Genomic DNA, 24,764 nt, shown 5'->3' on the forward strand with positions numbered 1-24,764 from the left:
TCACATTTGCCCTGGTGCCATACTGATGCTTGCCGTCGAGGCGGCTGAGGAGAAAGAGGAAGTCTGCCCGGTCATGTGTTGCAGCAACCTCAGCATCTACGACCCATTCAGGCTCACTCTGAGGATGAAAGATCGTGAGATTCCCGAGACTTCGAGGTCATTTAACTTACCAACAGTTCTCCATTTCTACGGAGCTCATTTCCAAGATTTGCACTTCTATAACAATTTATATATCTTGTGAAGACACTTGAAGATGGCTCTGGAAACTGAGGGAAATATAGGACAGGAACATACCATGGTGCTATGGTCTGTGAGGCATACTCAGCCAATCTTTAGTCCGCTGTCTGCAATCACATCACATCACCCATGCTTCATTTGTCAAAACTTATCCCTTGGTTCTGCTGAACAACTGTATTGATTTTCTTTCGAAAATTCATTCTTCAACCAGTCAATTTCCTTGGCTTCGAATTCACATACCTGTTGAACTCACAAGATAAGACAGCAAACCAGTGGCCAAACATGCCGGCCCCAGCTCCACGCACCTGCTGGAGCGAGCAATGCCACACTTAATCAAAGAATTCAATACTACGGGCCCTGGCACAAGGGGTCCAGATCATCAACATCTTCTATGGCAACAACACAAACTTAATATGGATCAGGACATTTGGATGTGGACTCTCTGTAGTGGATGTGGGAAAAGTTATAGCGTTGATAGAACTAGTCAAACTCACTGCCTGAGGCCACTCATATCTCCTCCCTCATCTTCCTCCAGTCACTTGAGAAATCCTTTCCAGTTACCAAATCTGTCTCCTCAAATCAGATAATTGGTATGTATCCGAACTCATTGCTTGCCATCTTGCTCTTGCTGTTCCTCATCCAGCGCACACGTGCGGACTGCAAGACGGTAGCATGCGGGAACCTCACAGTGAAGTACCCATTCTGGCTCGGCACGCCCAGCCAACCCCCGCCTGAGGTGTCTTGCGGCCAGCCAGCCTTCGAGCTCTTGTGTACTGGCAACGGCACCAGCAGCACAGCTTCCTTGAGGGGCTCAGCCATCCGCGTCCTCAGCATCGACTACGCCGCCAGCAGCTTCATTGCGTCCCATGGCAGGGTCGCAGTGGGCAACGATGGTGTGTGCCGCACAGACTTCAACATGTCTTCCAGCCTATCCCTCAGCCCATTCAAGATCAGCCCCAGCAACCGGGCCATGTGCTTCCTCTACAACTGCAACGGGACGGAACCACGCGGGCAAGGGTACATGAACATCACCGCTGGCTGCGGTAGATCCATCTTGGCTTACCTTGCGGGGAGCTACGACCGGGACAGGCCACCGGCAATACTGGCTGGGAGCTGCACGTTCGCATATTTGCCGGTGCTCAGGTCCGAAGCGGAGACCATGACAGCAGCAAACTACAGTCGACTCCTCAAGAGTGGGTTTATCCTGGAGTGGTCAGCCACTAGTGTCGGGGACTGCTCTGCTTGCATCGCAAGCGGCGGCCAGTGCAGGTACATCAATGAGTTTGCGGCGTTCGCGTGCCTCTGCCCCAGTAACAGAAAAAATGGGTCAACGTGCTCTGGTAAGCCTCCAAACTCTTGCACCTGTAAAACTCAAATTTAGAAACCTAGCTGAAAACTTGAAAACATGTAACAGACCCAAAACGAGTAGTGCACATATAAGAAAATCTACAAACAAAATTACATATGTGCTGATGTGGAAAGAAACAACCTACATGCACTGGGGTATTTATTTTTTCCTCACTGTCCCCCGCATGCAAGTACAATTATCTGTCCTAAATATATGTTTATTATAAAAGCATTGAAATGGCCTAGCGACAAACTGGATACATTTCTTCATCCATACCAATCAAGTATTTAGAAAGCACTGGCAAATGCAGCAACAAGACACACTAGTGAGTAGTGACCAATTGACCATTGGCGGGCACCAAATTTTGTCCTTTGAAACTGACTAATATGTGAGTGAGAATACTCCACTTAGAACAGCAAGGTACCTACATGCAATTCCCATTTACTCCGACCACAGCAAATTCTCACCCACTCGAGTTTCCAAACTTCCATTACAATGCTGTTCCAGAGCAAGAAGCTGTTTCATGGTCCTGCAGCCGCCATGTGTTGCTCAGTCGCCATAGAGCAAACTCAGTCAATCGAAGTCCACCATCAGCGATCACAACCGGCCGCACCTCATTGTTTACGCTGTTTCTGACCTTCGTGGGGCTTTCTATGAACCTTCGCCATCTTTTCAATATACCGAGAGACAAGCTTTGCGTTTTTACTCAAAAAAAATTCTGTAAAATAAAAATATTATCATTAGCGCCTTGTCAGAGTATTATGGTAACAATCCAAAAGAAACATGAAAAGGAAATAGCTCACTGAAAATTGAAGTGGCGAACATATGGCTACAACTTGTGTCACACGCCAACAGTTTAAAGTAAACAGATGCTTGTATTGCTGGACACATGAGCGGGAAAAGAGCTAGTTTGAGAAATTATATTTTTTTTTATAATGGGCGTTTTATTACTCATATAGACCCGACCTCTGCATAGCTAAGATGCACACAGCTGTTCAAAGAGTCTCGAAATTCTGGAGTGCTAAAAAAGGCAAATTAGAGCAAATGTAAAACGCCTAAGGTGAAGTCGGAGGCCCAATTCGTAGATTATGCTACCACCCATGTAGGGAAAAAGTATCTCTCGTCGTGTCCTCCAATCATGTACATACCTCCGTAAACAGGTCGTGGTTCTCCACCTTCTGCAGCGCAGACCACGGACGGAGAGTAGCAGTACATCTGTAGATAACCTGCAAGAGAGAACAATTCTTATCATTAAAAAGTTTGTCATTTCTACATAGCCATAGCGACCATATAATGGCAAGTGCCTCCACCCTAATAAACGTTCTAAATTTTCGCTCAATCCCGTGAAGCCAATTATCGAAGATGTTGACCACACTAGTCGGGGGATATAGATCCGAAGCTACTTGGATGCATAACCATATAGATCTGACAAAGCGACATTGGAAGAACAAGTATTTAATCGTCTCATCTTGTTGACAAAAAATACGCTGTGTACTCCCATGCCAATTACATTTCACAAGATTATCTTTGGTTAGGAGGATTACTCCTCGACGTAAATACCAGCCAAAAATCTTAATTTTGAGTGGTATCTTCATCTTCCAAATCTTCTTGTTTTTATCAACTGGTATTTCCGATTGGATAATTGCATTGTACAAAGAACTTACAGAGAATTTTCCATTGGATTTGTAAGTTCCAACGAAATTCATCTTGCCCTTCCAACTGTATGGGTTCCAAACGCAACAGTAAGGCGTTCTATGCAAGAAGTCTCGGACCGATTAAATCTCGTCTTAACATCACATTCGGAGGTGAGGTTGACATTACTAATGCAATGGTATCCCTTTTGCGACGAACAATGTTGTATAACATTAGATATTGTTCACAGAGAGGCCTATTCCCTAGCCATGTATCCTCCCAGAACGTCGGTCTGAAAACGGTCTGGTCTGAAAACGCAAGTTGCTGTGTCCCCGTAGATGACAGGGATGATGGCGTAGTCGATGTAGAAGCCCCTGCCATCACGAAAGTACCGACCGCTCCCACCGGAGCTCGTGGCGGGTCTGTTGTAGCCTCCGCCGAAGGTGGCCGTAGCCCGACCTTGGGTCTGGGCCGGCCCCTCCCGCGTCGCTGCAGCTGCAAGCGCGTCTCCCTGCTACAGCTCCCGCCTCCCGTGCAGCATCAACTGCAGCAGCTGCTACCCTCGCTCGCGTCGCGGCAATAGCGTCGACAGCCGTAAAAGACTCCTCCGCATGCATCGCTGCAGTAGCCGCAGCAGCCTCGCCGGCCTCCTGCCAAGCCGCGGATAGGACCACCCCAGAGAAGTGCACCTCCGCCTGCGCCGACGAGCTCAGCGCCGAGGTCGGCATAGACAAAGTCATCGCTGCGGACGCAGCCAAACTTCCAGACGATGGTGATATGGGTGGCGAGGAAGGCGAAGTAAAGGACGTAGTAGGTCGCGTACGCCCCTGCATGAAGCTTCACACTCGAGACGGTGAAGTTGGACAGGCACCCTCCACCGATGGTAACGGAGCTATCAACGAAGGGGACGTAACTCGCACCCTCGCAACGATTTCCTTTCCCCTCGGAGTGGATGGCGAGTGATTATATGGTGTCACCGCCCTCTGCAAGACCGGAGCCGCCGCGGCACTCGTGCCCCCAGTAGCCTATGGCGCGGTATCAACGTCCATGGCCCCTTCCTACGGAGCCCCCGGCGCCTGCTCATGGGCCATATCGTCTCCAAACCCATCTGGACTGTCCTCATCACCTTCTTCCTTCTAGAAGAATGGTCGAAACCCAGGATCTGGAATATACTACGATGGTTGCCTTCGGAATCTCAACCTATATCCATTGAGCTTAAGCGAGGCAACTACCTCTAGGCAAGGGACATTGTCTTTATCCATATCCTTCTGGAGAGTCGAAAGGTCGCGCATAGCAATCAGAATACGAACAACGCCTTGACTTCTGAGGGAAACAAGGCCCACATCCAGAGTAGAGCCAATAAGAGAACCAACTGCCCATAAACCATGAAAATGCCGAACTGTATGCGGGACACCATCAACTTGAATCCAAGCTGGCTCCATCACGAAAAGCAGGGTGACATCCTCTCTTCTCCAAGAAGAAACCGCCACTTGCTATTTTGCATTCGGGACCCCCATCTGCATACCGTCAATCCTCGCCAAGTCGTCGGCAGAAGGAATAGCAACAAGATATGAGTTCGCCCCATGCGCAATCGCTTCCCACTTCCAATTAGCGTGACCAGGACACATGCGTGCCACCAAACTCTAAACGCTGAAGGAGGTACCATCTCTCCATATACTTGACCAACGCAGTCGGTGCTCCCGAGGGTAACAGGTGTGACATGTGAACAGAGTCGGGTAGGTGCAAGTTAAGCGTCGCATCATTGCCGCACCCCACAAGATAGCCAACAGGTTTAGGGAGCTTCAAAATAGGGCACCGCACTGTGGGATGAGTTGCATTATCACAAACCAGGCATTAATGAACCACCTTACAATCCTTTGTGGCGTGAGACTTCCAACAGCGACCCCACTTCCTCGCCTTAGCGGCCTGAACCCCACAACAGGGGCCACTGAGACCGGTGGCGGAGGATCCACCGACCCAAACAGAGGCACCATCGGTTGGCTACGGCACCATCGGCTGCGCCGCGGCAACACCATCCCCTACCGGCTGAGCAGGTGCAGCCGGTGTCTTCTTCTTCCTCTTCTTCGACGCCGCTACGGGACATTGTTGTTGATTATGAGGAGCTGAAGTAGCCGGCTATACTAGATAATTATAGAACTGCCCATGCCCTTCTTGGTGCTGCATGGGTCCCCCCAGCGGTCGAAACTGGGTATTGTTGCTGCTGTGGCGGCCGAAATTGCACCGGTGGTTGGAAGCCTTGCGGCTGCATCGGCGGCATAAGAGCCCTCTACGGCCAACCTTGGAAACCTTGGAAACCTTGGACGAGGAGCGACTGTCGCAGAACCAGCCGGGGCGGATGTGGCCGGAGGCGGCCGTGGCGGGACACCCGCCATGGATGGAGGTGTCGGTGCAGGGCGGCGCGGACCACAACGGCGAAGGAGAGGCGCGACTCTGTGGTTGTGGCGGCCGAAGACGATGGCGAGAAGGCGACGTTCGGCTCGACGTACGGAGGCGGAGCAATGGCAATGGCGGCATGGGACTTGGAACGATCGTTGATCATGGACTCGTGATCGGATGTAAGGTGGCGTTTTTCGAAGGCCATAATTGCCTTTCTGAAAGATCGAGATGTCGCCTAGAGCGGGGGTGAATAGGCAATTAAAAACTCTTACGGATTTGTCTTGTAAGAATGCGGAATTAAACTATTGTTTAGTTTACAAGCACAAATCCTAAATATGCTAAGCTCAACTAAGTGTAACAATAACAACTAGAGCTAAGCAAGATAGGCACAAGATATATGTAGCACAAGTGATAGCAAGATATATGTACTTCAAGCACGATGGCTATCACAAGGAAAGAGAGCTCGGGTATAGAAATAACCGAGGCACGCGGAGACGAGGATGTATTCCCGTGTTCCCTTCCTTTGCAAGAAGGTACGTCACGTTTGGAGGAGTGGAGGTCCACGAAGGATTCCCCGCGCCACGAAGGCTCACCCTATTCTCCGAACCACACCCACGAAGGATATTGGCCCTTTCCATATGGTTAGCTTTTCCTCCGCTCCGGAGATGGCAAGCTCCACAACCACTTCACAAGCTCCACGAAGGAGAAGCCCGGGCCTCTTCACAATCTTCTTGAAGAGATCACCGGAGCACCAACCGCCAAGCCAACTAGCAGGTCTCCCTCCAAGAGTAACAAGCTCACGGTCTCTCACTCGAACTAATCGTGGTGGAGAGCTCAACACTATGCAATTATGCAAAGCAAGAACACTAGAGGTGTTCAAGTCCTTCGCACTCAAATCCCACCCAAACAACAAATGCTAGGATGGGATTGGAGAGGAAGAACAATGGGGAAAGTCAACAAAAGACTCCAAGATCTAGATCCCAAGAGTTCCCCTCACTTAGAGGAGAAATGGATTGGTGGAAGTGTAGATCTAGATCTCCTCTCTTAAATCCCTCAAGAATGAGCAAGAATCATGGGGGGAGACAAGAGAGAGAGAGCAAGTTCTTCAAAGGCAACAAAGGAGGAGAGAGAATAGAAGAACTAAGTAAGCCCAAGGTGGAAGAAGGGCTATTTATAGCCCAAGAGCAAATAAAACCGTTGGGGGAAAGACAGAAAAAACTATAGGAAAAACGGGCAGAAATTCGGCCCAGCCGGTTGCCAGGCCAGCCGACCTGAAATGGAGCTGAGGAGGCCGGTGGCCCGTCCGGTTGGGCCGGCCCAGCAGCCGGGCGGAGCGGCGCACGCGCTGTGCGGGAGATAGCCAAGGGCGCGCGGGGGCGTCGCGGGCAGCAGGCCGCGTTGTGGGCCGCGCGGGGGAAAGGCGGCCCAGCGAGGAGTTCAGTCGAGCCGAGGGGCGCGCCGGGCAGGCCGGTCGTGGACCGGGCCTGCGGCCGGTCATGGGCCAGAGGCCACTGGACCCGGCCCGGAAGGCACCAGTGCCAACCCCGGCGCGGACCGGGTGAGCCGATGGCTGGTCCGGTCTGGCCGGCCGGTCGGCTGGCCCCTTTTTTACTTTTTCTTTTTATTCTTTTTCCCTTTTTTTTTTCTTTAATAACGAATGCTCCCGAACTCCGATTCGAGTGAAACCAATTTTGTTTGGAAGATAACAACAAATGCTATCCAATAGAAAGTGCAAACACAAGAATATGTAGGAGGGGATTTTATCATGAATATAAAACCTTTTATCATGAATAATCGGTAAAATCACCCAACCTCGAAAACGCAATAGAAGATGCATGCGGATTCCGTTTTCGATAAACTTGGGCTTGTTGTAAAGCTAGCAACAAGCTCAAGAACCTCACACAGAGAAACACCAAGAAGCAATAGGGATATGCAAAGTATGCAAAGGATTGAGCTCCCTAAGACGATGTGATCAAGTTACCCAACCGAAAGCCCCTCTTAATAGTGCGGCTATCTATCCTATAATCCGGTCTCCCATCAACCACCTTGAGACCGGTAAAAGGAAAACCTATCAAGGTCATACCTTTGCCTTGCGCATCCCGCTTGATCTTAATGATAACTCTTCAAGCTCTACACTAGCCGGAATGCCTTACTTGATCATCGTTACTTCGTGAAGACCCGCAAATGCTCCCCCATACACTATGATGGGAAGGCTCCATTGATGCATATCTTCACATGTCCAATATCACCAAATGGACGGCAAGCTTCAAGCATGTGATCCACTTAGGATGCTCATCTTGAACTTGCCCGACTTCATCTTGTATCTTCCCATACTCTATCATACTATCTTGAGGTGTATAAAGAATTCTTCACTTGGAATCAAGCTCTCAAGATCTTGGTCATTCATTGCTTATCACATAGGATAGAGCATGGCTAATATTGAGTTCCACATAAGAACTCCATCTTCATTTCTAGTTTTTGATCATATCACATATATATCTTCAAATCGATGATCTTGATGCCAATACACAAGGTATATCTTTATCTTCATAGCATCCATACTTGAATCCAACACATGGAGTACAAGTAGTACCTATGAAATATTCCTTCATATAAACTCAATGAAAACATTAGTCCATAGGAGTTGTCATTAATTACCAAAACCACACATAGGGGCAATATACCCTTACACTTTCCCAAACTGGCCCACCGATCCGGCCTGCCCGCACGTCCGAAAAATCCGCATGACCCCGCCTCCGCCTGCCACGATGGAAACCGCGGCTCCACCGACATCGCGCCCGCAGATGGTTGGCGAGGGCGATCCACCTCCATTGCCGCCGAAGGAGGCCGCTCGGCAGCGGGGGTCAAGTTCCCGAACGACCGCATGATCGCCTTTTCGTAGAACTCGCCTAGCACCGGCACCGGCGTGACGCGACGACGCGACAACGACCCCTTCCACGGCAAGATCACTTGCTTCCGCGCCAGACGCATGCCCCTAGGAGAGGCAGCACGCATCTGCGCACCTTTGACAGCCACGCCCGGCGGCGGCGAAACGGACCTTGCGCGCTCCGACCTGCAAAACGGAACACTTACCTCCGGCGGCGATCTCGGCCACGATCGGGATTCCACCATGGGGAAGACGGTCCTCGACCAGAACTCCGCTTCCACCTCTGCCTCCTTCCGCTTCGGCTCCATCCCGAACGGTGTGGCAAACGGCTCGACCTCCAGCCCTAGCCACACCACGTCCTCGACGAGCTCCCGGGCCTCCTCTTCTGCCCTCTCATCGTGAACCAATCGCGGAGGGCCCCTGGAGCGGTCCGCCGTTGGCCGTGGACGGGGAAGGAACCCTGCCGCCGGTGGCCTTGGGCGGAGGGGAAGCCCTTCCACTCATTCCGCCAGAGCCTGGACCGTTTCCGTTCATCTTAGAAATTGTATGTGTACTACTTCAAGTTCCAGTGTCAGAACAGTTTTCGAGTGGCTTCAAGAGAGTTTCTGCGTGGCTCAGGTGTTCAAATATCATCCCAGTAGATGGATGAACATTATCAGGCCACACGAAGACCTTTCCAACCCTACATTCCTGACCAGTCTCATCGAATGACTAAATTGCTCAGTCTAGACTGAGTCAACAAGACAGCAACCTGTCTTGACCCTCAGAATCAAACTAGAGTACAACCCAAAGCAACCATACAACCAACCTTCTTAGTAACCATCTTGTTTCTTCGTCCTTAACTCCTTACTGCAACAACTTGTCATGTTCCACACCTTTCTGCTCCTATGGATCTTAGTATCTCTTTTTGTCATGTTCCACACCTTTCTGCTCCTATGGATCTTAGTATCTCTTTTACAACTCTCAAGAACGAGCATGGCACAAAAAAACAATGTGCATGTGGCAATCTGACCAACTTGTCCAAGAGCAAGGAACAGAGAGGGCATGTGGTTTGATAGATTACAAGGTTTACTGTTACAAAAATAGACCCTTCCAGAGGAGCACTATCCAAGATGGGTTTGGAATCCTCAACATCTTCTACAAGAACCATACCTTCTTTTTTCGAGAAAACAAAAGGGACCTTTGTGTTTTAGTTCATTGGAAAGATAGTGCTTTATTTTGCTTACAATCCTCCTAGGAGATATCAGGTATATTACAAACAGGAAAAACGAAACTAGTGCACATCGCAGGTCATCGACAGGACAGGCCTAAGTTCTCTCGAGGATATCAACAACATGGAGGACCTCAACCGCAGCCAAGTTCCAATCACCAAGACATCCTTCAAATGGCTTTCTACCATTCAGTATCAGTCATGCCAACATGGATCTGCTATTCTATGATTCCACGATAACTCAGTAGTGCCGCAGCTGAAACATGGACTTGTTCCAATGCAAGGTGGAAACAACTCGTTTGTTCATCTCGGTCAAGTGCCCTACAATGCTTCTCGTAACTACGCATTGTACTTTATAGATGGTTGCAAGACCACACCCTCGTTCCAGTACTGGGGGCATCAGCAACGACAATGAATGCAAGTGACTACAAACAATTAATCATCAATGCGAAGAAACTTCATAGATAAGCTTTAAAAGTTCAGGTAAAATATAGGTACATAGGGATGTCAGTTTTGTGGAACCAAAAAAAAATTATTATATAAAATGTTATGGATGAACTTTGTCATTTTTTTAGTTGAATTTCTACAAAACATTACCTGAATCAACACATAGATGGAGTATTCTTTCGGAAGAAAAGGGCATGGCTACTGCTCCATTTTTTTTTATATGAAACAGCAGAGTAACTTTGTTTCAGTGCAACAATACATCTTCATGTGACTAACATCACCAGCCAAATGTTATCCTGGTCAGCTTTCAACGGAAGGTATGCTTAGCAGCTATTAGTATGTAAAGTTATATTGCACAATATACATGCACGCAATGCAAAGAAACTTCATAAATAAGCTTAACAAAGTTCAGGTAAATATAGGTACAGAGAGATAGCAGTTTTGCGGAACAAATCTTTTTGTATTATATAAAATGTGGTGGACGAACTTCAAATTTCTGCAAAACATTTTCTGGAATCAACACATATATGGACTATTCTTTTGGAAGAAAAGGGCATGGCTACTGCTCCATTTTCTTAAAATGAAACAGCAGAGTAACAGCTTTTCAGCGCAACAGTACATTTTCAGATGACTAACATCACCAACCAAAAAAAAACGAGGTAAACAAATGGAACCTCAAAACTGACACACCCATGCCAGGCTCCGATGGAAAAAGACAATAGGTGTTCATCAACTATGGTAGAACCGGGGATCCTAAGTTAAAGCAGGCAACTCAGTAGTATCATTGACTTCCTTTGCTTGATCACAACTCCAGTCCTCATCTGGACTATATTCAGTTATAGTTATTACAAAATAAAGGTATCCAGATTGCTTTTGTATTAATTGGACGAACATGCTTACTGATCCTGGTTCAATAACTTAACAAGCAGTAACCCAGCTGAAAGCCGCCCTTAGCCCCTTAATTAATACTACATCATAAATCATATGCCAAAGAATCGACAAACAAGATAGAACGAAAATCATCGTACTACTGTGAATCATTGAATGTTTACAGTCAAGATTCAGAATATAAAAATCTTGTCATGAATCAACATTTATGGATTTACATAACTTCAGTGAATAAGAAAAAACGTCAGCAATACTGAACGTGGTATTAATCATTTAATTCTAAGTGTTCCACACAGTCAGTTTCTCTTTTTGATGTTTTCTTTTCATGTTTCTCGTTTTGTGATTTGACACTCATTCACTTACCATCATAATTTCACTGCAGATGGTAGACAGAACAAGAAACTGATTTTGATAGGTATGTTTATTGTTGTCTCTTCTCAGAAAATACATGATGTTTCAAAAACGGATAGCTTATGCGGTATCAAAATTACTAATATGCTTCTCATTTTTCTTTGTTTGCAGCTACTCTGTCTGTTACAATCAGCATCATTTTTGCATTTCTTGTTTGGGGGATGTACAGCCAGAAGCAAAAGCTAAGTCTATTCATCTTTCCAAAGCAGACAAATAACAAATCAAGCATGGAAGAAATGTTAAGAAGATATGGACCTTTGGCTCCGAAAAGGTACAGGTACTCAGATCTTAAGAAAATGACTAGCTCTTTCAAGAACAAACTTGGAGAAGGTGGATATGGCACAGTATACAGAGGTAGCCTACGAGATGGTTGTGTTGTTGCTGTCAAGCTCCTACAAGGTTCCAAGGGCAATATAGAAGAGTTTCTGAATGAGGTAATAAGCATCTGTAGGACATCACATGTTAACATTGTCAGCCTACTCGGTTTTTGTTTAGAAGGACCTAAGCGAGCCCTTGTTTATGAGTACATGGCCAATGGCTCATTGGACAAGTATATTTACTCGGAGAGTTCAGATCTGATTGTTGGATGGGAAAAGTTACAGCAAATAGCTGTTGGAATTGCACGAGGATTGGAATATTTGCATCAAGGATGTAGCACTCGCATTATCCATTTTGATATCAAGCCTCAAAATATCCTTGTCGATGAAGACTTTTGTCCCAAAATTGCAGATTTTGGTTTAGCAAAATTGTGTTACCTCAAGGATAGCATCCTCTCTATCGCCGAAGCAAGGGGTACCATTGGATTCATAGCTCCAGAAGTATTCTCTAGAGGCTTTGGTGTCGTTTCGACGAAGTCAGATGTTTATAGCTATGGAATGCTGCTCCTAGAAATGGTAGGAGGAAGGACCAATAGAGAAAAAAAGAATACCGAGAACTCAAGTGATGCGTATTTTCCAAACTGGATCTATGACAATATAGTTGTGAAGTCATATCTGACCTTGAAGAGGCCAAGAGAAAGATGACCTTAGTTGGCCTATGGTGCATACAAACTAACCCTAGGCACCGTCCTTCGATGAGCAAGGTGATCGATATGTTGGAAAAGGACATCAACCAATTGGAGATGCCTCCGAAGCCGTTCCTTTCATGTCCATCAATCCCGTCAAGTTTGTTGCCTCATACAAGTTCTGATTATTCATAAGATTCTCCGTGTTCCCTACTCTGTTACCAATGTACCAGCCCCAAAGGAGCATGAAGTGGAAAATTGTAAATTCGAGTTGTTGCTGCATTTACCATTATGATATTCTACTGACTCACCAGTGGGTAAAAGAAATATGAATTTCCCAATGTTACATCTTTTCTCTGAGAATGGCCGAGGCAAATCAAAGCCATTTGAGAGTATTGTATGTGATACGAACCAGAAGTCCAGAACAGAACAACTGGGTAGGAATTGTTTGGGTGGTTGATGAATCTGGTGTTCTTTGACAAATCATCCCAAAAAATCGTGGAAGCTACAAATCTGTAATTAGATTGCTTAAGGTTAGCACTCAATACTCAATACACACTAGTTCTTACAGATGTATAAATTGTTTGATTAGTCAAATCATGCATCAACACAATAAATACCTTTGTAGATCTGTAGACTTTCGATGCAATGGTCGATGTATAGGAGTTCCCAACAGTCATTGGTTTCAATAGTGTTAGTATGTCCAAGAAAGGTGAGAAGGATTCCAATAATGAGAGAGAGAGAGAGAGAGAGAGAGTCAGGTTATGACTAGAAGGCCAGGAGATCTCTCTCACTATTGGAATCTTTCTCACCTTCTTTGGACATACTAACACCTCTGAAACCAATGATTGTTGCGAACTCATACACCAACCATTGCATTGAAAGTCTTACACATCTAGAGAGGTATTCGGTGTGTCGATGACTGATTTGACTAATCAACTAATCTATGCATGTCTAGAAACTAGCGTGTATTGAGTGTTGAGTTTTAACCTTAATTAATTTGCTTAGAGATTGGTAGGTTCCGTGTGTTTTGGGATGAGGCGTCAAAGAACCATCGAAACAGAGCTACGCCACCCGAGCCATCGAGGAGGCTAACGCGGTCATTCTGGAGCGTGTCACCGAGATCTCCCGCAAGCGGGCACCGAAGGAGGAGGTGACTGAAGCCATAGAGGACCATCGAGCTCAACGCTCAGACCCTCGTTGAGGTCGCCGCCGACGAAGTAGCGTGGGTCGCTCAGTCAGGCGTGCATTGCTGATGGGCCAGCGCCGCACGAAGCTCCGCCCTCACCGGCAGCGGTCGAGCACGGGCAGCTGCGCGAAGCAAGGGCGTGTATACATGTTTGCAGACTAGGCGGAGAGGCAGGCGCGGCCGCAACAAACCAAGGGGAAGAACGACAACAAGTTTAATAGTTTTTCATTCAACTTTATAATATATAATTAAATTCACTGTCCAAGTTGAGTGTTTGGGGAACACCGTTGGGGGATGAATAGAAAAGGGTGATACCTTTGTGAATCATCGATAGGAGCAGTTACTCCGCCCATCTTGCCAAGTTTCTTACCAATCTCCACTCTGACTCCTCGGCTCCCTAGTTTCGTCGTATGTGTGGCTAGGATGGCTCGGAAGACTTGGGCGACCACGACCACCTTGATACCCCCATATGGAAGAGTATTGTTGTGGGTATTTGATCCTTCCATTCTGCATCCTAAGTCCTCGTCCGCAGCGGTAACTCCATCATCTTCTGGTTTGAATCTTTGGCTCTGCCCCACTCCAACTCCAGGAACGGTTTCCCAACCTCCTCTCCAATTCTGCTCATCCTAACATTAACGTTGTCACGGCCCTCTCCTCTGGCCTTCGCAACTCGCTCGGGCCGCGCCTTACATTTGTCACTGCGGCTAACCTTTGTGTCCTGTCCTCCGAGACGAACCTGATGGACACTCACCGCGATGTTCCAGATTTACGTGATTGTCGTCTCACTAACGAAAAAGTTTTCAAACAAAAGTTTCTATGTCAACTCTTTCAGGCACCTAGAGATCAATGATGTAGCGACTAAGGTTTGGAGAAAAGCGACCCCTTTAGAGTGCAAGATCTTCTGCTGGCTGGCTAGGAAACAGTGGCTGGCTAGGAAACAGTGTCTTCCCGCCATCAGCTTTGCACATCTGCTATGCCTCTCCTGCCCCAGGATGAAGACACGAACCATCTGATGCTCATGTGCCCCCGGGCCACGGAAGTATGGGCTTTCTTCCACCATGACTTTGACCCCCAAGCGTATGCTAGCTTCACCGACTTTTTGCTCTCGCGCTACCGCAGTTTCAAAGAATCCACCATCAACTTATTCATTCTTGGTGTAATGGTTATGATCCCCCCTGAACCTCCACACTTCTGTTCAGCTCCTCTGTCCTCTAAAATATGCTTGTAATGAACCCCCTGTATACCTTTGAGTGATTTATAAAACTGTTCAGGCTGGCTCAAGCCCGCCTTAGCCATGGTCAAAAAAACTACGCACTTGCTTTGCCATCTATTGGAACAGCGGTCCATGGTCGTGGTTGCAACTTGTCTCACACGGCCGACAAGTGAAACCGCAGCTACTGTCGCTGGGCATGTGACCAGGAACGGAGGTAGTTTCAAGCACTTGTACGTGTATCAGGCCACATGAAGACCTTTCCAACCCTTCGTTCCCATTAGCTGACCAGTCTCACCCAATGACTAAATTGCTCAGTCTAGACTGAGTCAACCAGATAGTAACCTGTGCTGGACCTCAGTATCAAACTAGATCAAAGCACAAGAAAACCACACAACCTACCTTCAACATCTTGTCTGTTCCTCCTTACTGCAGCTATTTGCGATGTTCCACAACTTTCTGTTCTTATGGATCTTAGCATCTTCTTTACAAGACTCAAGAACAACGAGCATGGCGCAAGTAACAGCAAGCTGCCCACCCAAGACCTGCGGCAACCTGACCATCTCGGATCCGTTCTGGCTTGTCCAAGAGCAAGGAACGGAGAGGGCATGTGGTTTGATAGACTACCAGGTTTACTGCTACAAAAACAGCCCCTTCCTGAGGAGCACCATCCACGATGGGTTTGGAATCCTCAACATCTTCTATGAAAACCATACCTTCCTTACCGCTGATATTAACAAAATGGAGGACTTCAACCGCTGCCAAGTTCCAATCACCAACACATCCTTCAAGATCGGCTTTTTGCCATTCAATATCAGCCATGCCAACAGAGATCTGCTATTCTTCTATGATTGCACAGATGACTCAGTGGTGCCGCAGCTGAAACATGGACTTATTCCAATGCAATGTGGCAACAACTCGTTTGTTCGTCTCGGACAAGGGCCCTACAGTGGCTCTCATGACTACGCAGAGTACTTCGTAGATGGCTGCAAAGCCACCCTCGTGCCAGTACTGGGGTCATCAACAACGAGAATAAATGCAAGTGACTACAAGCAATTGATCAGCGATGGTTTTCTGTTATCATGGCCGGTGGTACCTGGTCAGCTTTCAAGGGAAGGTATAGTTACAAACTCGTACTACATAAATAGTTATATTTGCTAACATATACATGAAACACAAAGGAACTTCATAAATAAGTTTTACAAAATTCAGTTACATATAGGTACCCCAAAGATGAGTGTGGGAACCAAACATTGATATTTTTTAATAGATAAAATGTTATATGAATGAACTACTGTTTATTCCAGCTGAATTCCTTTAGAAGATGTTTACAAGAACAACAGATATATGTACTATCTTTTCAGAAGGGCATGGCACTGTGTCTTCATCTCCTTGATATGGAGCAGCAGAGTAACAGCATTTCCGTGCAACAATACACCTTCATGCGACTAACCTCACTAACCAAAAAAGGAGCTAAGCAAATGGAACCTCAAAAATTGACATACCTGAGCCAGGTTTCCAACTACTAGGACAACATACATTCAACAACTATGGTAGAACCAGGACTCCTAGGTTAAAGCAGCCATCTCTCATTGGTCTAATTGACTTTCTTAGCTTGATCGCCACTCAAGTCCATATATGGCTATAATCAGTTATTGTTACTTTAATATAAAGGTATCCAGATTTTTTTTGTATAAATTGGACAAACGTGCTTACTCATCTTGGTTCAAGAACTTAACAAAGAGTAATCCTCTGAAAGTCAGCTCTCAGCCCATGAAATCGAGACAACATAGATCACATGAAAAATGAATCGACAAACAAAAAAGCACCAAAATCATCCTGGTACTGTGAATCATTTAGTGTTTACAATGTAGATTTACCATATAAAAATCCTATCATGCATCAATATTCATCAAGATGCATATAATTGAATAAGAATAAATCCCAGCTATACTGAAAATGTTATTAATCATTTTTTGTGTGGTTCATTTTCATGTTTCTCATTTGGTAATTTGAGACACGTCACCTCACCATCCTAATTTCGTTGCAGGTGGTAGGCACAACATCAAGTTGATCTTGATAGGCATGTCTATTGTTGTCTCTTCTCAGAAATGATGTTTCAATTTTCTTGTCGACTTTATTCAAAAAGGAATAGCTTATGCAGTATCAAACATATACCAATATGCCCTCTCACTGTTGTTCATTATTCTTTTGTTTGCAGCTTCTCTGTCTGCTACAATCAGCTTAATTTTTGCATGTCTTGTTTGGGGGATGTACAGCCAGAAGCAAAAGCTAAGTCTATTCATCCTTCCAAAGCAGACTGCGAACAAATCAAGCATGGAAGAAATGATAAGAAGATATGGACCTTTGGCTCCGAAAAGGTACAGTTACTCGGAGCTGAAGAAAATGACTAGCTCTTTCAAGAATAAACTTGGTGAAGGTGGATATGGCACAGTATTTAGAGGTAGCCTACAAGATGGTTGTGCGGTTGCCGTCAAGCTCCTCAAAGGTTCTAAAGGCAATGTAGATGAGTTTCTAAACGAGGTAATCAGCATCGGTAGGACATCACACGTTAACATTGTCGGTCTACTTGGTTTTTGTTTAGAAGGACCTAAGCGAGCCCTTGTTTACGAGTACATGGCCAATGGTTCACTGGAGAAGTATATTTACTTGGAGAATTCTGATCTGCTCATTGAATGGGAAAAGTTACAGCAAATAGCAGTTGGAATTGCACGAGGATTGGAATATTTGCATCAATGCTGTAGCGCACGCATCATCCATTTTGATATCAAGCCTCAAAATATCCTTCTAAATCAAGATTTTTGCCCCAAAATTGCAGATTTTGGTTTAGCAAAACTGTGTCACCTCAAGGATAGCATCCTCTCTACTGCTGAAGCAAGAGGTACCATTGGATTCATTGCTCCAGAAGTATTCTCTAGAGGTTTTGGTGTCGTTTCCACAAAGTCAGATGTTTATAGCTATGGAATGATGCTCCTAGAAATGGTAGGAGGAAGGGTAAATAAAGAAAGAGAGAATACTGAGAACTCAAGTGATGCGTATTTTCCAAACTGGATTTATGACAATATAGCAGAACAGGTGCAAAGTTGTGAAGTCATCTGTGACCTTGAAGAGGACATGCGAAAGATGACCTTAGTTGGCTTGTGGTGCATACAAACTAACCCCGGGCACCGTCCTTCGATGAGCAAAGTGATCGATATGTTGGAAAAGAACATCAATGAATTGGCGATGCCGCCAAAGCCGTTCCTTTCACGTCCCTCGATCCCGTCATATTTGTCGTGTCATACAAGTCATGATAACTCGTAACATGCTCTGCATCCCCTCCTCTGTTAGGGTAGCATGAAATGAGAATGGACAAATGTAAATTAGTGGCGTTGCTGCATTTACCATTATGATATTCGAATGTGTGAGTAGTGTGTAACATATGAAGTTTCAAATGTTACATCGTGTCTCCAAGAGTGGCTGAGGCAAAAATTGATAATGGAAGTCATTTAATCAGATTATTGTATTTGATAATGACACCAAAACAGCAATAATAGAATAAGAACTGTTTGGGTGATTAATGAGTTTGGTGCTGCAACTTCCAAAATATACCAAATCATATGTCGGAGGCACACACCTACCAGGATCGATCCATACACACACAAACACACAAGTGGCTATTCTTGAAAACTACTGTAGAATTTTCCATCAAACTCAGTAAGGGTATCGTTGAGAGTCTAAACAAGACCATACAAAATTCAGGAATTTGGATGCATCATTGTCAAAGTGTATCCAACTAAACATCGGCACAATATATGACTAGATTCAAGCTCCCCTTATCCATCTAAAATTAGCAGAGCAAGCAAATCAACCGTAGGAGCAGAAGGTGCACACTTACTTGGTCCCTGATTGCTCTTCGCGACCACTGAAATCAACAACCTCGTCGGCAACACCTACCCTACTCCTTCCTCGGGCGCAGATCGCCCCGCCGCGACCCCGCATTTCACCGCCACCGAGGATAGCGTTGCGCGGGTCTTCCTTGCGCGGGTCACGGCGGCAACCGCAGGATGCAGCGGCGCCGGCACGGGAACGGCGGCGACGGCGGGGTAACGCTGGTCAGATTTGTGTTCTGGGCCTCCTCTGTTCCCTGCTAGCCCAAGCTATCGAGACTTGGGCGTATGGCCCTGTGTCTAGTTGTAGTTCGGCCTTTAATATACGGTATATACCCTTTTTTTCCCGAAAAACCAAATCTGAACTGGGGTGTAGATGCTCCTGGTTTAATAAAAAAAATTAAAACAAATAGTAAAATAATTTTAAAAAATCTAATATTTTTGGACAATGAACATGAACAAGTGTTCTAACTGCACACCAAAAATTTCCGAGAAAAGACATCTATAGTGGTTTGTGCAAAAAAGCTAAAATACGGTGCTGTTTAGAACGTCTAGATTTGTTTCTTATATCACTTCAATTTGTCTTTTTTTGCACAGATCACTACGTAAGTCTTTTTCTGGAGATTTTTGGTGTAAAGTTAGAACAAGTGTTCATGTTCATTTTCCAAAAAATTCAGATTTTTTAAATTTTTTTTGCTATTTGTTTCGAATTTTTTATTAAATCAATAGCATCTACACCTGGATTCAGAAATGCCTTGTCCTTTTTTTCCCCAATTTTTATGATGAAAGTTTTTACTTTTTTTTTTGAGAAAAGTTTTTACATATTGTTTCTGCAACATTAGAGCATCCCAAATGCGGGCTCTTAGGCGCTAAGGTGAATATTCTACTCCCTCCGAATCCAAATAAATTGTTTCCGCTTTATCTAGATACAAATGTAGCTAGATGCGTTTATTGACACATACATATGTAACTAGATAAAGTAGTCAACTAACTAATTTAAATCGAATGAAGTAACAGTTATGGGATATTTCCTGCTGAGTGCAGGATTCATACTGATAAGTGATTTTCTCAATATTGATAATACCAATTAAACACCGTTTTACTAGTATGTCACATCTCAGAATTTGGAGTTACAAAATGAGAGGAAACAGATGTGTGCATTGCGTTCATGCATAGAAAATCCGGGAAATTTTCGCGCTTTCAAATAAACATGTTACAGTAACTGAAGTTCACTTGAGTTGATGGAATTGAAGTAGACCATCAAGTCAAGCGCCATAAACCTCAATATGACCTTTGCTAAAACCTTATTTTGGGTAGACATATTGCACAACACCTTAAATAAGGATCAAATACCATAATTTCTAAAGGATCATAATATGGTATTCCTGGCTACCACACATGGATATTTATTCCATTACAAGTCAAAGAACAAGAACATGGAGAAATTATTCTTAACTTTTCTTTTCCATGTCTTTAACTAAATCAATACTTTTACCGTGGTCATCATGGCACATTTTCAATTCTAACATTGGAAAGCATGTCAAGAACAATCACACAAGTTCTTTATCAAATCTTGACTATTCCAATCTTGTATATCCATCTTTATCTTCACTATTCCAATCTTCCATTTGGAGTAGAAAAGGTAGTTGATAGGTCCATGGAGGCCATTTTACATTCTAACAACTTAACATCTATCATTTGTATCTTTTGGAGTAGAAAAGGGCTGTTGCGCAGGCACCCCACCCCACCCCAACCCTAACCTCTCCCGTACCCCACCCTCCGCCGCCGCCGCCGGTAGTGCCGCCGGGGCAAAGTCCCTCGGGGCGTGGCGGCGGCGGGGGCCCTTCCTCGTCGCTGCGTGGAGAACGGCGGCCGGATCCCACCTCCTCGATGCATGGCGGAGCAGGCGCGCGTGGGATGGGCGACGACGGCGACGGCCCTCCTCCCGTCGGCTGTCCCCTAGCGGACCGGCCGACGCGGTTGGGATGGGCGGCGCTGCGGTCTCCCTCCTCCCGTCGGCTTCCCGCAGCACTCCGGCAGGGGCTGGTGGTGGGCGGCGGCCAGGCCCTCGGTCTGCGCCATGCCATCCACCCCCGCCTCTCGTCGGTGCGTGGAGGCGATCTCGGGTTTCTTCCGCGACACGAGGGCGCCCGTGGCAGCAGCCTTGGGTTCGACGGAGGAGGTGGCCTCTTCTTCGCCGGAGAGGGTCGGCCTGCGGTTGGTGGTGGTGGATTTTTGATCTATCACCGCCATCCGGCGGTGAGATGGAGGAGCATGGAAGCCAGCGATGGTGTCGCCGGTAGAGGGTTGGGTTGGCCAGCCCGGGATGGTCGCCGACGTGGGGGTCCGACCTGAATAAAGGCGGCGGTCCTAGGGCCTCTCTTGCGTTAAGAGGAGGACCTACCGGGGGCCTGGACTCGTGATCTGGCCGGAGGTTTGAGTTCCGGAAGGCTCCGCCGGCGAATGTAACAGTGCTTTGCCTGGAGTTTGCTGGATCGGAGGTATTCGGTCGTGCGCACCCATGCGTTTATTCCGACCATTTGGTTCTGGAGGGAGCGGCACGAAGCTCTTTTTCTGTGTTGACATCAAGTGACTATGGATCCATGATGAAAGTCGGAAGAAGAGAATTTCATGAAGGCTAGAGGGGAGGACTAGCTAAGGGAGGTTCAAGTCTCCGCGCTGTTGAGGGGCTTGCTTGGTGTCCGGGCTTCACAGCAGCGGTATGAAAGTAGGGGCGACAACACAAGTGCAGCGCAGAGTCCTACCTTTCAGGGTGAAAACCCAAGGTCTGGCGTTAACTGGTTGTGCCTGGCAGTGACCTTGGTAGATGCATTGTTTTGAGAGCGGGGACTATCTTCAGGGTGAAAACCTAAGATCTTTGATCGGGCGACGACGGTGTTTGAGCACTGTTCCCTTCTTGGAGGCGTCGTTTTTTGGAGAGTCTGTAATTCAGGTGTTGTCATGGCGGTGGATGTATTGCTGTTGTTAGGCCCGAGATACTGTAGCGGGACTTTTGTTTCTTAGTTTTCTTTTCCTATTTTGGCTGTGTGCATTCATAGTGCCATTAGGGTGGCGCGTTGTTGCAGAGGCTGGGTGTAATTGGTATCTCTTGATATTAATATATTCCCTTTATCGAAAAAGATTACATAGATGATGAAGCGCCAATAATTAATGAAGAAGAAATACATGGTGGGTGAACATAATACCACAGCTGATGAGCACATCCCTACCTCACTACCACCTCCGTCATTACCAACTGAAGGTGAACATGCTGTGAAGCTCAAGTCCAATGAAGTCAGGATTGGACCAATGACACGCGCTCGTGCGAAGCTACTTAAACAACAGGTGAACTTGTTCCTAAACGATACCTTGATTGATGAGAACTTTATACTACCTAAGTCCTATTACTACCTAAGCTATTGAGGAGACAAGCATCGCACGAGGAGGAGAAGAGCAATGATACGTCCCCGACGTATCCATAATTTCTGTCGTTCCATGTTTGTTTTATGACAATACTTACATGTTTTGCTTGCACTTTATAATGTTTTTATGCGTTTTTCGGAACTAACCTATTAACAAGATGCCACAGTGCCAGTTCCTGTTTTCTGCTGTTTTTGGTTCCAGAAAGGCTGTTCGGGCAATATTCTCGGAATTGGACGAAATCAACGCCAAACCTCCTATTTTCTCCGGAGGCTCCAGAACACCGAAGAAGAGTCGGAGAGGGGCCAGGGGGCCACCACACCACATGGCGGCGCGGGCCAGGCCTAGGCCACGCCGACCTAGGGTGTGGCGGCCCCAGGTGCCCCCCTGCGCCGCCTCTTCGCCTATAAAAGCCCTTTCGACCTAAAAATGCAGTACCAATTGACGAAACTCCAGAAAGACTCCAGGGGCGCCGCCACCGTCGCGAAACTCCAATTCGGGGGACAGAACTCTGTCCCGGCACCCTGCCGGGACGGGGAAGTGCCCCGGAAGCCATCTCCATCAACGCCATCGCCTCCATCATGCTCCGTGAGTAGTTCCCCCATGGACTACGGGTTCTAGCTGTAGCTAGTTGGTATTCTCTCCCCTATGTACTTCAATACAATGATCTCATGAGCTGCCTTACATGATTGAGATTCATCTGATGTAATCGGTGTTGTGTTTGTCGGGATCCGATGGATTGTTACATTACAATTGTCTATCTACAAAGTTTATGAAGTTATTGTTGCTGCAATCTTGTTATGCTTAATGCTTGTCACTAGGGCCCGAGTGCCATGATCTTAGATTTGAGCTCTATACTTATTGCTTAGATTGTATCTACAAGTTGTATGCACATGTCACTGTCCGGAACCAATGGCCCCGAAGTGACGAATCGGGACAACCGGAGGGATGGCGGTGATGTGAGGGACACATGTTTTCACGGAGTGTTAATGCTTTGCTCCGGTACTCGTTAAAAGGAGTACCTTAATATCCGAGTAGTTTCCCTTGAGGCCCGGCTGCCACCGGCTGGTAGGACAAAAGATGTTGTGCAAGTTTCTCATTGCGAGCACGTACGACTATTATTGGAAAACATGCCTACATGATTAATGATCTTGATATTCTTTCTTAATGCTATTTCAATCCTATCAATTGCCCGACTGTAATTTGTTCACCCAACACTTGTTATTGGAGAGTTGCCACTAGTGTAGATAGCTGGGAACCCCGGTCCATCTTTCATCATCATATACTCATTCTACATGTCAACTGTTTTCCGGTGCCATTGCTCTCATATTACTATTACTCGCTGCTGTGTTACTCGTTACTATTGCTCTCATATCACTCGCTACTTTCACATCACCCCTGTTGCTAGTGCTTTTCCAGGTGCAACTGAATTGACAACTCAGTTGTTAAGGCTTATAAGTATTCTTTACCTCCCCTTGTGTCGAATCAATAAATTTGGGTTTTACTTCCCTCGAAGACTGTTGCGATCCCCTATACTTGTGGGTCATCAAGCAACTGGACGTGAAGATGGACGTGGAGCTGGACAAGGAGCTGGACATGAAGATATCTCATGGACGCGCGAGGGAGGAGCGGGAGGCATGCGCGAGAGGAGAAGAAGAAGTCCAGGCCGGCCCAGCACCCGGTCAGACCGGCCGCTACGCCGGCGCGTGATGCGTGCAGTTGACACACGTCCGTTGGGAACCCCAAGAGGAAGGTGTGATGCAGACAGTAGCAAGTTTTCCCTCAGAAAGAAACCAAGGTTTATCGAACCAGGAGGAGCCAAGAAGCACGTTGAAGGTTGATGGTGGCGGAATGTAATGCGGCGCAACACCGGGGATTCCGGCGCCAACGTGGAACCTGCACAACGCAACCAAAGTACTTTGCCCCAACGAAACAAGTGAGGTTGTCAATCTCACCGGCTTGCCGTAACAAAGGATTAACCGTATTGTGTGGAAGATGATTGTTTGCGAGAAAACGAGTAAAGAACAATTGCGATAGATTGTATGCGATGTAAAGAATATGACCGGGGTCCACAGTTCACTAGAGGTGTCTCTCCCATAAGATATAAGCATGTTGGGTGAACAAATTACAGTCGGGCAATTGACAAATAGAGAGGGCATAACAATGCACATACATGATATGATAAATATAGTGAGATTTAATTGGGCATTACGACAAAGTACATAGACCGCTATCCGGCATGCATCTATGCCTAAAAAGTCCACCTTCAGGTTATCATCCGAACCCCTTCCAGTATTAAGTTGCAAACAACAGACAATTGCATTAAGTATGGTGCGTAATGTAATCAATAACTACATCCTTAGACATAGCATCAATGTTTTATCCCTAGTGGCAACAAGCACATCCACAACCTTAGAACTTTCCGTCATCTGTCCCGGATTTAATGGAGGCATGAACCCACTATCGAGCATAAATACTCCCTCTTGGAGTTAAGAGCAAAAACTTGGCCGAGCCTCTACTAATAACGGAGAGCATGCAAGATCATAAACAACACATAGGTAATAGATTGATAATTAACATAACATAGTATTCTCT

At 46.2% G+C, this 24,764-nt stretch overlaps 1 pseudogene; it reads left to right on the forward strand.

Annotated features, from left to right (window-relative positions):
* The first annotated feature begins 745 nt into the window (after positions 1-745).
* Positions 746-16,942, forward strand: LOC124658849 (annotated as a pseudogene).
* The last annotated feature ends 7,822 nt before the right edge of the window (positions 16,943-24,764 follow it).

Source organism: Lolium rigidum, chromosome 6 (genome assembly GCF_022539505.1).
Source record: "Lolium rigidum isolate FL_2022 chromosome 6, APGP_CSIRO_Lrig_0.1, whole genome shotgun sequence".
NCBI lineage: Eukaryota > Viridiplantae > Streptophyta > Magnoliopsida > Poales > Poaceae > Lolium > Lolium rigidum.